This window comes from Canis aureus, chromosome X (genome assembly GCF_053574225.1).
Source record: "Canis aureus isolate CA01 chromosome X, VMU_Caureus_v.1.0, whole genome shotgun sequence".
In the NCBI taxonomy this organism is placed as follows: Eukaryota; Metazoa; Chordata; class Mammalia; order Carnivora; family Canidae; genus Canis; species Canis aureus.
The window spans coordinates 102,754,506-102,768,263 of NC_135649.1; the positions used below are offsets into that span (position 1 = coordinate 102,754,506).

Below are 13,758 nucleotides of genomic sequence, written 5' to 3' on the forward strand. Positions count from 1 at the left end.
TTATGAGTAGTTTTTTGATACTACCAACAAGCACTACTGATGTGAGTCCACCAGGGCCGCTGCTCCCACAGCAGTGGCGGGGGCGGGGGGGGGGGGAGGGTTCAACGGAAGGTGATGCTGTCTGGCCTCACTGCTCATGTTTGTGGTATGGTGACCAGGGCCGACTTTGGCAGCTGATGCAGTGACAGTGGTGGTGGGGCTGCTTAGGGCTCTCTTTGGTCCACTCTTCTCACACTAGGCCCTGATACCTTTATTTCATTAAGACTTCTAGCCCCCAAAACTATAAGACAATAGTCTATAGTTGCAATATACTATCGTCTTATAGTTTCTGTTGCTTGAAGTCACCCAGTTTGTGGTACTTTGTCACAGAAGCCCTAGGAAACTGATCGAGGTGTTGACTTTGGCTTACATTTCATAAATTCTATATTTTAGGGTCTGTTGGAACACCCATGGGAAGATGGACCCATTTGGGAGATGAAGAGCACACCATAAGAAGTACAAATCCAGTGTTTAGGGGACAGGTCAAGGTTAGAAATGTGTCTCTGTGAAACTTCAGTTCATCAGCCATAGTTGAAATCCTGTAGAGAGGATACACGTATTGCATTAATTAAAGTCATCAGTGCTAGTCACTGTAACAAAAATAATCCAAAAATCTATGATAATATAATCAAGTTTTCCGATTTAGTTAATAGTTTATTTTTCTAAGTATCTTTTTTTTTTTTTTAAAGACTTTATTTATTGACAAGAGACACACAGAGAGTGAGAGGCAGAGACACAGGCAGAGGGAGAAGCGGGCTCCATGCAGGGAGCCCGACGCGGGACTTGATCCTGGGACTCCAGGATCATGCCCTGGGCTGAAGGCATGCTCTAAACCGCTGAGCCACCCAGGGATCCCCTACTTAATAGTTTAAATAGGGTTTCATCAGGGAGTCTTCCACAAGGTGAGCCAGGAATCCACTATCTTAAAGGGACCCTTCAGATTCTTTTTTGGATTCTTTGTAGTCAGTAGTCCAATGAGCCGAAAAAGTAGGATCATATAAGATACTTTATGAACCAGGCCTAATTTCTACTAGCTAGAGCTCAGGCACTTTCCCCAAGCTTAACTACTGAGGAGTGTGGGAAATAAAATCTCTCTGCTTCATCAGATGAACATCTCTTTCAATTCTATCACAGATATGCACAGAAACAAGTGTATGCAAGATGGGAAATGACCTGCACATTTAAGCAAGCACAGACAGGATTCTAGTATGTTCAGAAGAGAGGGAGAGTAAGTCCATTTGGGGCTATGTGAAATCAGAAAGTACAGCACTATTTGTGTAGAATATTGAAGAAACAGTACAATTTGACCAAACAGTAATAGAAGGAAAATGACCGAGAGGAAGAAATTTGAATTATTAGAGCCACAGAATCCTGGATCACAGGATTTCTTTGCAAAATAACATTTGGACAGTTTAGTTAAGGCATATAAACCAGAATCCGGTTAAAATCAAAAGAGGATCTTTATATATCTCTAGTTAATGCCCAGATCAGTAGTAGGTTCACCCTTTCACTTTACCTTTGCCAAGTGGATTTTAAATTCTGCAGACTCTAATTTATTAAAATTTACTACTGAAGTGAGAATGACAGTTATTTCTTTCCACTTCTCAGTATGGGACCACAGTTTTATTAGAATGCTTGCCCTCTGAGCTCAGCAAGGAACATGTTATAATTAGATGAGTATTACAATAGAGATTCTGTTAATGGGATTTTTGAGACATAGTAAAAAAGAAAACCTACAAGAGTGTCTCCATTAGACTCTATATAAGAAAGGGAAACCTGTCTTAGGAGACCACTAAAGAAATCAGCAGGAGTTAGTTAACTGAAGGTCAAACAAAATGACATGATAAGCCTTGGGGGATATTGTTAAAAGTAATCATGGCAGGTAAGAGACTGAGTACCTATGCATATTACAAAGACGAAAAGGAAGATGGGAATTAAAACATCAGAAATGCCCTCTTTCTTTTTGTATAAACTTGAATTCCACCTCTCAGTAAACAACATGAACATATGTTCTCCTGTACCCTGAAAATGTGAACCACAGGGCACCCTTTAATGTACATGTTCCACAGACAGTATTTAGAAGACGAATCTCACTTGAGCTCATGTAGCCTCTGCCTACTTTTTAAGTGTATACAATTTTTCTGAATGCATAAAGAATATGCTCATTGTTAAAAAAACAACTTAGAAAAGGAAGAAAACATAAGATAAAGCACATAAAATGCCACAGATCCAAAAAACTCTCATTTTTGTTTTTCTATTAACTATTCATATATAACATATGAGTGTATCCACTGTGATTATTTATATCTATTTTTCTTTCCAGTGTTTTTCATTGAATATTTTGAATTGGTTGGTCCTTTTTTTTTTTCATTGACTTCACTTTTTTCATTATCTTAGAAAAACCATGTGAAACAGCTTTAAAAATAATTACAGGAACTTCCATCTGATCTGTCTGAATTTCCTCAAAGGGAAGGTAAAGAAAATGAAGTCAATTATTTTTTACTCATTCAGCACAAGTCTGTACTGTCCTTGTTCGGATACAGAAAATAACATTCCCAAAGAAGAGAAAGCACACATAGGATGAGGGAGCTCCACGTGGGTTGAAGCCTTCCTTCTTCTCCATGGGCCTGCCCTTCGGCCTTGTAGGGATTTCTCTAAATACCCTTCACTTAGAAGAGGGCAAGGTGAGAAAGGGCAGGAATGAGCGGAAACCTTATCCCTTGTTCACTTTGTAGATTTCTACCTCCGAACCCAGGCTAACTGGAATGAAACTCTGCTCATAAATGCTGACCTTTCTACATATTCAACTCCTGTCCTCAAGATTAAAAGAGTTCTCTCTGAATTTGCTCTTGCCCTAGCATTTATCTCTGAGTAACCACAGGCAATTGATCCTGGTATTCAAACTGACATGACTTTAGGATTTCATGCTGTACAATGCTTGTAATAATTTACAGCAACAGGGAAAAAAGGAAATAACAGAATTGCCGCAACATCAGTGTTGTGCTTTTTCCCATTTGACCTGGCAAGAAATTATCAACTCAGCCACAAAAGAGGACAACTAAGGTGTCAGGAAGGTGAAAAAATGCTGTTCTAGTGCCGCCATTTATCCCAATAATGGGATGAGTGTAGACTGTTTGTCCTGTTGGATTATAGTCTAGATTTCAGCAGGATTCCTTTTTCTGCCCCTTTCAGACTTGGATTGTTTTTGTGTAGGACTAATACAGAAAAGACTAACATAGAATGAAAGCACATCTTTTTTTTTTTTTTCTGAATGCCTTCATAGACCTAAAATAAAGTATGTATGAAAAAAATACTTCCATATATGCTGTCTTGAGCCATAAGCATATATGAAAATTAGTCTTACTTTAATAATCAATTGTTAATATGTCCCCAGGAAGATTTACTGCCAGATTTAGAAGGACAGAAATAAGTGATAAATTTAGAAATTCTGCTGACTTAATTTTGAAGGGATTGGTTCATACGTTTTTTCATATCCTGATTTGAGGGTTAAAAAGTTAATAGGTTGATTATGGTTGCATCAAGTCAGATGATAAAATTTTTCTTATAAAAAGTGGGTGATAACAACACACTTGGATAGGTACAGGATTAATAATTGAGAATTACTTACATGCATGATTTCCATACATGATTCATGACCCGTAACTGTGCCCAAGAATTGCATGACAGTTGATCAAGATTTGAAATATGGTTCCTGTCGTTTGCAAATGGTCTTTGATCACAAATTACTTCAGTTGGCAAATATTACAGTCTGTTTTTTCTTGTCTGCTTTATTTACATTTTTTTCACCATAATGCTTTGTGTTTGTTTTGGTGGTGTTCTGCTTATTTATTTTTAAATACATAAATGAGCAAGTTCTCTGATAGAAGGGGAATCAAGGTTTTCAAGCTGATTTTTCCACCTCAAATGAAAATAATTAAAGTGGACACTAAATAGCAATGAACATGATCCTCATTTGACCCATTTATTCTTTTGGTGTCCTGAGATAGATCCTCAATAACTACATGACATTGTGTGCTATTCTTCATAATTTTTAGGGTTATACATTATACAATTTTAAAAGAAATTTTTAGATATATCCTCTAAACTGATAGCCATCACCATTTCTCCTCTGGTGGGTTAAGTTTTCCATTGCAGAAGACAGAGTAAAATCAGATAGATAGGGGATTGACTTATTTCACTCAGCATAATACCCTCCAGTTCCATCCACGTCGAAGCAAATGGTGGGTATTTGTCGTTTCTAATGGCTGAGGAATATTCCATTGTATACATAGACCACATCTTCTTTATCTATTCATCTTTTGATGGACACCGAGGCTCCTTCCACAGTTTGGCTATTGTGGACATTGCTGCTAGAAACATCGGGGTGAAGGTGTCCTGGCAAAACCCCTGGTTCTTATAAATCATGATATACAATGGCTTCAACTAAAGTCCTTGCTAAATTTAATCAAGAACATTCTGCACAAATGACTATCCTTTATGCAGCAGTAGGCACTAATGGCTGGCTTGCATAGGTGCATTTATCCTGGTATTAACAGTGAGGTATTGGTGTCTACGTGCTGTATTTCTTGAGCTTTAAAACATGCAGACAAGAAGCAATCCAAACAGTTTATTTCCACATAACTGAGTAAAGTAGCATCAGATCCTAAAATGTAGTCCTTGCCCGCTCTCTAATGGTATGACCCAATCTAGGAAATGACCACAAAGCTCTTAGATGTGCTTTTAATATGAATAGTGGCCCTACTTTATAAATAGCATTCCATGATATTACTTTCTGATTAGACTACTGCAGGATTTTTTTTCAAGTAATTTTTTTTTAATAGTTAAACTGAACTATTTTCAGGCTTTTCTCCATGCAAAGCAGGAGAAATATAAAGGCTCTTTTTGATCTGGTGTCTTGTATTAATTTAAATTGAATCTTCACTATTTGAATTTATTGCAGCAGATGTCCTCAGCTACCCAATTATTTTAGCACAATTTGGCACATATATAATTTTAAAAGATCTTGTATCTAGGCGAAGCATTTAATTTCCTACCAAATTAATCCCTTTGGAACATTACGTTGGATGCCATGGTGATTAAAAACAAGACTCTTTCGTAACAGCAAGTTGCTCCAGTAAATACCCAGTACTGTGCACAAATGGAAGATTTGCATTTATTTCCTCTGTTATATATGGTGCAGGTTTTCTTATTACTAATTATGTACTCTTTCTCAGCTATTTTTAATAACAATGTACGCTGTGCCCTTTCCTAATTCTGGGTTTTCCTCTTCCATTTAAAGGAGATGATATGCTTTTCTTGACCCTAAAATGCAATGAATGTTGGGTTAATCCAGAATTCTTCAGCAATGTGGTCAGGAAAAGGAATGATAATAGAACTTTATGTTTAAGATTTTGCTTAGCTAAGTGACCTATACCTCAATATGTATTTTTAGCAATTAATGAAAATAAGTTAATGTGTCCCAGTTGCTATTGCTGTGTAACAAATCATTCTAAGACTTTTTAGAGTGAAACAACCATTTTATTATATGCACAGATTCTGTGGATTAGATTCTTAGGTACAGCATAGCACAGATGGTTTGACTGTGATCCATGATGTCTGGGCCCTCAGCTGGCAAGACTCAAAGCTTAGAGATGACTTCATGGCTGAGAGCTCTGCAAATCTGGAATTTCTTTCATATACATGTTTGACACAGAGTCTGGTATTATCAAGGTCTGGAAATTCAGCTGGGAATGTTGGCTTTAATACCTATATGCAGCCTTCCCTGGTATTTTTTTTTATTTTAATACCATGGTGGCTTGTTTTTGAGGTAAAGGATCTTAGAGGAAGGCATGCCAAGATCAAGCATTCCAAGAGTACCAGGTAACAGAACCTCAGAATTCACATGGCATTATTCCCTCCAAATAGCTATATGCCCATCCCAGGAGTCAGTTTAGATTCAAGGAGAAAAGACAGACCCCACCACTTAATAAGAGAAGTTGAAATAACTTGTGGACATACTTTAAAACCACAACAAATGTGTCATCTAATAGAGTCAATAGATGATAATCTTTTGTGTATGTTTAAGATTGTTGTGGTCCCTATATAACATTACACATCCCTGGACTGTTAAGAGATGTGAAGTTCAGGTAGATTACACAACAAACTATTCCCCATATATGTTATGGTCAACTTTGCTGCTTTTGTTTTTTGCTTTAAAAATATTTTATTTTGGGGGCTTTGTCATTTAAGCATCTGCCTTTGGCTCAGGTCATGATCTTAGGGTCCTGGGATCCAGCCTTGAGTCACGCTACCTGCTCAGTGGAAAGTCTGCTTCTCCCTCTCCCTCTGCCCCTCCCCCCAACCCTTTCCCCTGACTGCCCTCTGACCCCTCCCTCTGTCTTTCCCTCTGCCCCTCCCCCACCCTTTTCTCTCTGACCCCTCCCTCTATCTCTCCGCCCCTCCCTCTCCCTTCTCTCTGACCCCTCCCTCTACCTTCTCCCTCTGGTCTTCTCTCTGACCCCTCCCTCTACCTTCTCGGTCTGGTCCTCCGTCTGGCCCTCCATCTGCCCCTCCCTCTGCCCCTTCCCTCTGACCCCTCCCTGAGCCCCCCTTGCCTCCCTCCCTCTGCCCCCCTCCCTCTCTCCGTCTGACCTCTCCCTCTGCCCCAACTCCCTACTTACACCTGTGACTACTCCCTCTGAAATAAAATCTTAAAAAAAAAAAAATACCCCAGGCCAAAAAGAATAAGAAAAAATAAAAAAGACAAGTGTTCTATTGAATATAGTTCTGCATGAGTATCTTTATTAACTGCTAATGAAAATTAGGACTTTCTGGGGATTCTGGTAAGATTTTTAAGATGTTCTCTCCTTAGCAAAGCCATCTTTGGAGTTAGTCATTATTCTCACGATCACGGTTATCTCAACTTCAGCCTGATAGTTGTCTTCCTTTGGTCCAGACACTCAAATGCTAAAAGTAGCTTCAAGTTAAGGAAAAGTCATTTTTCACCATTCAGTTCTCTGAAAAACTTCCATCTCCCACTGAGAATCATAGTCCAGGAGTGAAGTAGTCACATGCCAGAACTTCAGGGCCAGTTGGAAAGTCATTTTGATCATTGGCATCGGTGGATCGTCTTTATCACCGGCCTGAAAATGCACAGCCCTGGAAAGAGTGGCCTCTCTGTGCACATAGGTGATTGTTAAAAAGGCGAGGCCGATATAACAGGAGCTAAGGTTTGATGACCAAAAACCAGCACAATGAAAACGAATAATCATGAATATTGGGCACTAGAATTCAAATTATCAGATACCTTTAAAGGGATGTGGTGTCCGTTTTTAATTCCATCGTGAACACCACATTATTAAAGAACTATATTTAGAAATAGAAGAGTGTTGAGGGGAAGGGGAAAAAGCCAGAAGAATTTCTAAATCCTTGCGTGATCCTCTACTTGTTCCTGGTAGACTCGGATCACATCATCTTCCTCCATGTTCAGTTCTTTTGGGGTGTGATTATCGGCGATTCTCTGCCCATCAAAGAGAAACCTGAGCGTATTGATGGTAACACCCACCCTTTGACAGTACAACTCTTTGAGTTTCTTCAGATGGGTCGTCATTTTCAGTTTGAAGTGAACCTCACTGTTGTCTTGTCCAACGACTGTGAGTTTGATGTATTTTCCTTCCTTCTTGCCCCCCAAGTCCTTGTTGGAAGAGCTTGCCTCCTGGACCTCCATCGCGGCGGTGGCGGCTTCGCCCAGGGTCCCCCTCGGCAGGCACGACCCTCGGTGCGGCACCTTGCGGACTCCTCTCTGCACGACCAGCACGACGCCCGGCCTGGCCCGCTCTGCCGGCCTTTGAGCCCCGCTTCAGAATTCTTCATTACGTGTCGTCATTTTCCTTTATGACCCGTCGGGGGGCGTGGGCCGCGTCCTACCTTGGCTACCAATGGCTACAACTCAGCAGCGAGCTGAGATTTAAACAGTCACGGGAAGGCGATAAAAGGGAAGCGCAGAAATTGGCAGTGTTGATGAATGTCTCTTCGCCACCTGTGCCCTGTGCTTCCCCCCAAAACTAGATAGCGGGGAAAGGACTGCTTTTCCTTGCATGTAGTTTATTTGGGAGGCCCTTCGCCTGGGGCCCAGTGTGCCGCACTCCGGCCGAGATACCACAGTACCGTGCCCCGGAATCACTGGGCTAGATGCATAAGAAGCAGGGACGTTTTACCACCTACAGCTGTACCCATAGTTTGAGATTTGGGACCAGGGGTATCAGGGATGCCACAGTTAGCCATGGTTTTTTTGTTTTGTTTTGTTTTTGTTTTTGTTTTTTTTTTGGTTTTTTTTTTGTTTGTTTGTTTTTTTGTGGGGAGCATCATCCCCTGCTGCCTAGAAAACCCTTAGAGAAGATGGGCCACCCAAGCCCTTGAGGGAGGGAGCTGTCCAACCGGGTGTAGGAATCATCTACCAGAGATGCCAGGTGACTCATTCGGGCCATAGGGGATATGCGATTGGACATGGGATCTACATCTCCTCCATCTTGTTGGGGTTTTTTATGATTATGTTTTCATAAATGTGTTATATTTATTTAGTTTAATAAAAGCAAAGCATCCGAAAGGCTTACAAAAACCAAAAGTGTAGCTGCTTGTGCCACCTTTTCCCTGTCCTCACACCTTCTCCCTCTAGAGGCAGTCCTTTACAATTCATATCATTCTCTTCATTTACTTACTTCCATATTTCTAAATAATACGTATGTTGTGATTTATCCATTTTATGACTTGTACATTGCCATTGTTTTCCTGTTATGGCCATTCTGCAGGTTTTTTTTTTTTTTTTAAGATTTTGCTGATTTATGAGAAAGAGCACAAGTAGAGGGAAGAAACGGGGATGCAGGCTCCCTGCTGAGCCAACATGGGGCTCAATTCCAGGACCCCGGGATCATGACCTGAGCCAAAGGCAGATGCTCCCCCAGGCGCCCCTGCCACCGAGAATTTGATGTTTCATATTGTCTCACCTCACCGCCTTCCAATTTTCCCTCCCTTCCTTTTTCCTATCTCATTATATCACAATTTGGGGGTAACTCAATATTCATACCATTTTGACATTACATAAATTTTCCATTAGTAAGACAAATTATATATAATGATAACAGATCCTTGCTTATAAAACTTGATTTTCCTAAGGAAAAGTGCTTTCATTTTTTATTTGCTTTTTGAATGTACCTACTAGTAATTCTTTCCACATGCTCTATAAGCTCTGTAAGATGTATTTTAGCAATATCGTTCATATAGTTAAATACATTTCCATTTTCTTTATGGATTCATCTTCATTGGTGACCTCTGTTCAGTTTACTCATGACTTGCCTACTGTACAACAGTCATCCTGTCATTCCCCTTAATCTTTATTCTAGAACTTCTCTTTGCTCTCATGTTAGGGGACTTGCTTTCTGGCTCCAAGAATTCATGTCTTCTCTCTTGGTGTGTTACCTTCCTTTAGTGGATTACATCCCACATTAGGTTCTTGAGAGTTTCTATGGATGGGAAATTGTTCTGAGGTGAATTGTATCTTTTTTTTTTTAATTTATTTTTTATTGGTGTTCAATTTACTAACATACAGAATAACACCCAGTGCCCGTCACCCATTCACTCCCACCCCCCGCCCTCCTCCCCTTCTACCACCCCTAGTTCGTTTCCCAGAGTTAGCAGTCTTTACATTCTGTCTCCCTTTCTGATATTTCCCACACATTTCTTCTCCCTTCCCTTATATTGAATTGTATCTTTAAGTGTTAAAATGTCTTTATTTTACTTTGACATTTTTTTGCCATTTTGATGTCATTATAACATTCTAGCTTGAAAATCATTTTTTTCAGAATTCTGAAATCATGCACAAGTTGTCTTCTAGTTTCCAGATGTTAATACTGGGAATTTCTGTGCAATGATAATCTCCAGCCTTTTGTAGTTAACCCATTCTATGTGCTGTTGCTCTTGGCTTAGTTTTAGTTTTCTTCCTGAAAGATTTTGCCTTTTTTCCTTTATCCTTTGTGTATTAATATCTTGTGATGGTAGTACGTGGGCTCGGTGGGTCCATTAATGTAATATTTATGCCTCTACTTTCTGGCTAACATGGTATTTGTCTCTCTTAGTGGGTTTTTTTTTTTTTTTTTTCCATTTGCACTCCTTTTTTAAAGAACTTTTTACAAGTCAAGTATGAACTTCCTGGTTTGGCCCTTTGATAGTGTTCCCAGTTCTCTCCTTTCTACCTCTTTTTGCTTTCTTTCTGCTTTGGGGGATATTTTATTGACTTCATTTTATTGAGTTTCTATTTTGGTGCTGTTATTTTTTATTTCCAAGACATATTTTTTCTTCATATCCTTCTTTATATGCATTCTCTTCTGATTCCCTGTACATAGTGTCTCTAGTGAATGTTAGCTCATTAACATTTGCTCTGATTTCTCTGAAGACATTAACTATATTTATTTGTCTTCCTGTGCCTGCTTTATCTTGTTTTCTACATCAGTTTTATCTATTTTGTGTTTGCTTTTGTCTCTTTCATGTTGGAAGTTTTCTTCAAGTATTTGTTCTTTGGCTATTCCTATAAAGAATGAGACATACCTTCATTGCACACCTAAGAATAGCATTTTTACATAAACATGGCCAGAGGGTAGGTAAGAGACCAGAGAAATGGTAATATCCTCCACAGTTGCTAAATGGCACAGAAGATCTTCTCTGATTAGGATTTGTGATGAAACTTCCATAGATCCTTGAGCTCTTTGATATTTAACACATAAGTTTAGATTTTAGTACATTTTATTTCCAAGAGGAAGGTCCATAACATCAATCAGTTCTTGAAACATAGCATCCTCTCAAAAGATTAACTGGCCTTGAGGTATAAGATGCTAGAGATACACCACAGCTGTTGAAATGGCAATTGTCTTTATTTGAGTGACGTGTTGGTGTAGCGTTACTGGAAATAACACAAATCTAAAGATTCATTGTAATACTGAAGCAGGGAAAAATTGGTTTGACATTCTTTAAAATGTTTATTAAGTCCTCTGGTACTACTACTTCTAAGATGAAGTCAGGGACAGAATTTATTGTTTCACCAGAAACAATTCAGAAGCAATTCTTTAAAAATGATTTTGAAGACATTGGATACCAGACAGGAAATTACATTGATTCCTGAGAAGTGATGGACAAGCAAGGTGATCTCTGTGATTATCCTGGGTTATTGCCTCTAGAAACTGTCTGAACCCTGGTAAAGGGATGGGAACTGACATAGAACTTACTAGACTTCTTGTATTTCAGAGATGGAACTAAGAGTCCAGAGAGAGCAGGGTGGCTAAGGTCTAGCAGGGAAGACTAATGCAGATAAAGTAGCTGCACAAAGAATCTTTACGGGGTTCCTATTCAAGTAAGGGTTCCTCAAGAATACTTATCAGTACTTGCATGGGGGGAAACTACCCTAGGCCATGTGAAAAACCATCCGAGAGGATAGCAAGAAACAGTGCTCAGATCTCTCACAGGCTCAGGAATAGTGCTTCTTCCCATCAACTAGGCTGGGAAAGCATAATTCATAGGACAAAGGGAGATTAATCTGAAGGATTTTGTCTCAGTTGTGGGGAAAATTAGTCCTAAGCTAAACGCTGCTCTGACCTTGCCTGGTGAAACTTACCTTTGGAGAGCAGGAAAGCCTTACTGATTGGGAGAAGGCAGAAAGGAAATTATAATATGCTAAGTAATATTCTATTTATTGAGCTGGGATATAGTTGTGAGAGTTGTGATATCATCAAGCTGAATATTTTTTTAAAGCTGAAAATCAGTGAGTGAAACATCTATTACTTAAAAGAGAATAAAACAAGCCCCAAAAAAAGTGCAAAGAGAAATAAGAAGGATAGTTAATGGTAGGCATGCACACATAAAATAGAGGATCAGCAATGCCAGAAGCTGGTTCTTAGCAAAAAGTTGGGAAACTGACAAACTAATAGTTAGATTGACAGGGGGAAGGGGCGGAGAGGGAGAGGGAGAGAGAGGGAGCAGGAGAGTATGAGAGCTATATCAAGAATGGAAAAGGTGATGTAACTACATCTGATGAAAGCACTAAAAAAAATAACAAAAAGACATTTGATCAACTCAGTGACTTTTAATTTGAAAAATTGATAAAACATCTAACCAAAAAAAAAAAAACCCCACAATAAGTAAAATGACCTGAATTTCACATACTCAGTAATTTCCAGCTTCTATTTACACATACAATTCTATGTTTAGATCAGATTAGATGCATAAAAAAAGAAGAGGGGAAAAAAGATTATTTTTTGTTTTTTTAACTAAAAGTTTTATTTGTTTAATTATTAGCACAAATGGTCTCCCATTTCCCTGGGAAGTAAGGCATCTTAGATATAGGGAGATAATGGTGTGCTGGTCAACCTCTTAAAGTGGCCCCTCTCTCCTGATATCCACTCCCCTTGTAACCCTTTCTTATTGTGTAGCCTGTACCTCGTGACTTCTAACAACCAAATAATAAAATACAGAACAGATGAGATGAGATGTCACTTCCAAGATGAGATCTTAAAGGACTCCAGCTTCTGTCTTGCTTACCCGCTCTCTTGCTCTTTCCTGCTCTGTTGTAGCCAGCTGCTGTGTTGGCAGGTGCCTTATGGAGAGGCCTGCGTATAACAGAACTGAGGGAAGTTCCTGGTCAACAGCCAGAGATGAACTGATGGCTCACAATGACAGTGGGGATGAGCTTGGAAAGAGATCTCTCCCAATTCGAGCCGGGAGATGATGACAGGCCTAGTTGACACTTTGCAGCCTGTGACAGCCCCTGAGCCAAGTCATCCAGCTAAGCCGTGCCTGGATTCCTGTGCCACAGAAATTGTGAGATCCTAAGTGTTATCTGAAGACGCTAAGTGTTGGGGCAATTTTGGGTGCAGTAATAGATAAGTAATTGATTAAGAGACATCTACGATTTGCTGAAGGTGACATCTGTGAGTGAAATAAGGCTCCTAAATACTGTAGATGGAAGAAATTGATAAAATTAGGAGGCAGCGTGGCAGGCTTCCTAGTGAGGCTTCAGAGATTTCCAATAGTTCCCATTCCATTGGTTGTTGGCATCTGCCATAAACTATCATCACTGAGTTCCTATGCATTATAAAATACCAATGTCAAAACCAATTTTCTCAAGTCTTGCTATAAAACCACTCTATGGAAACCAAGAACAGAAGCAGCAGCTGATATATCTACAGGCCATGTACCAATCGGGAATTGCTTGTTCCATTTTTAGCAAATTCTACACATAGCACAAGAGACAGCAGGCAGTGTCCTACCTTTCCAAAAATGCCCATCACTGTTAATGAAAACAAAATCACCCCTACTTTCTGGCTGAAAAGACAGAAAGTCCACATTTATATATGGGGGCATAAAGTTATCTGACATAACACACATGCGTGCGCACACACCTAGTGGATTCCAATAGAAGTGGTAGGTTGCTTGTGTGTGTGTGTGTGTGTATGTGTGTATTCATTTGTTTGTATAAATAGGGAGGAGTAAGTGAAGGACATTTACGAGACTGCAAGTGTTTATTCCTTAGGAAAGAGGGCAGCGTGGGGGAGGTAGAGACAGACATTATTAAACCTTCCCATTTCTGGGACACCTGGGTGCCTCAGCGGTTGAGTGTCTGCCTTCGGCCCAGGGCATGATCCCAGAGTCCCAGGATCGAGTCCCACATCGGGTTCC

At 39.7% G+C, this 13,758-nt stretch overlaps 1 pseudogene; it reads right to left on the minus strand.

The window, feature by feature from the left end:
* Positions 1-6,818: 6,818 nt before the first annotated feature.
* Positions 6,819-7,898, minus strand: LOC144307766 (small ubiquitin-related modifier 1 pseudogene; annotated as a pseudogene).
* Between the last annotated feature and the right edge of the window lie 5,860 nt (positions 7,899-13,758).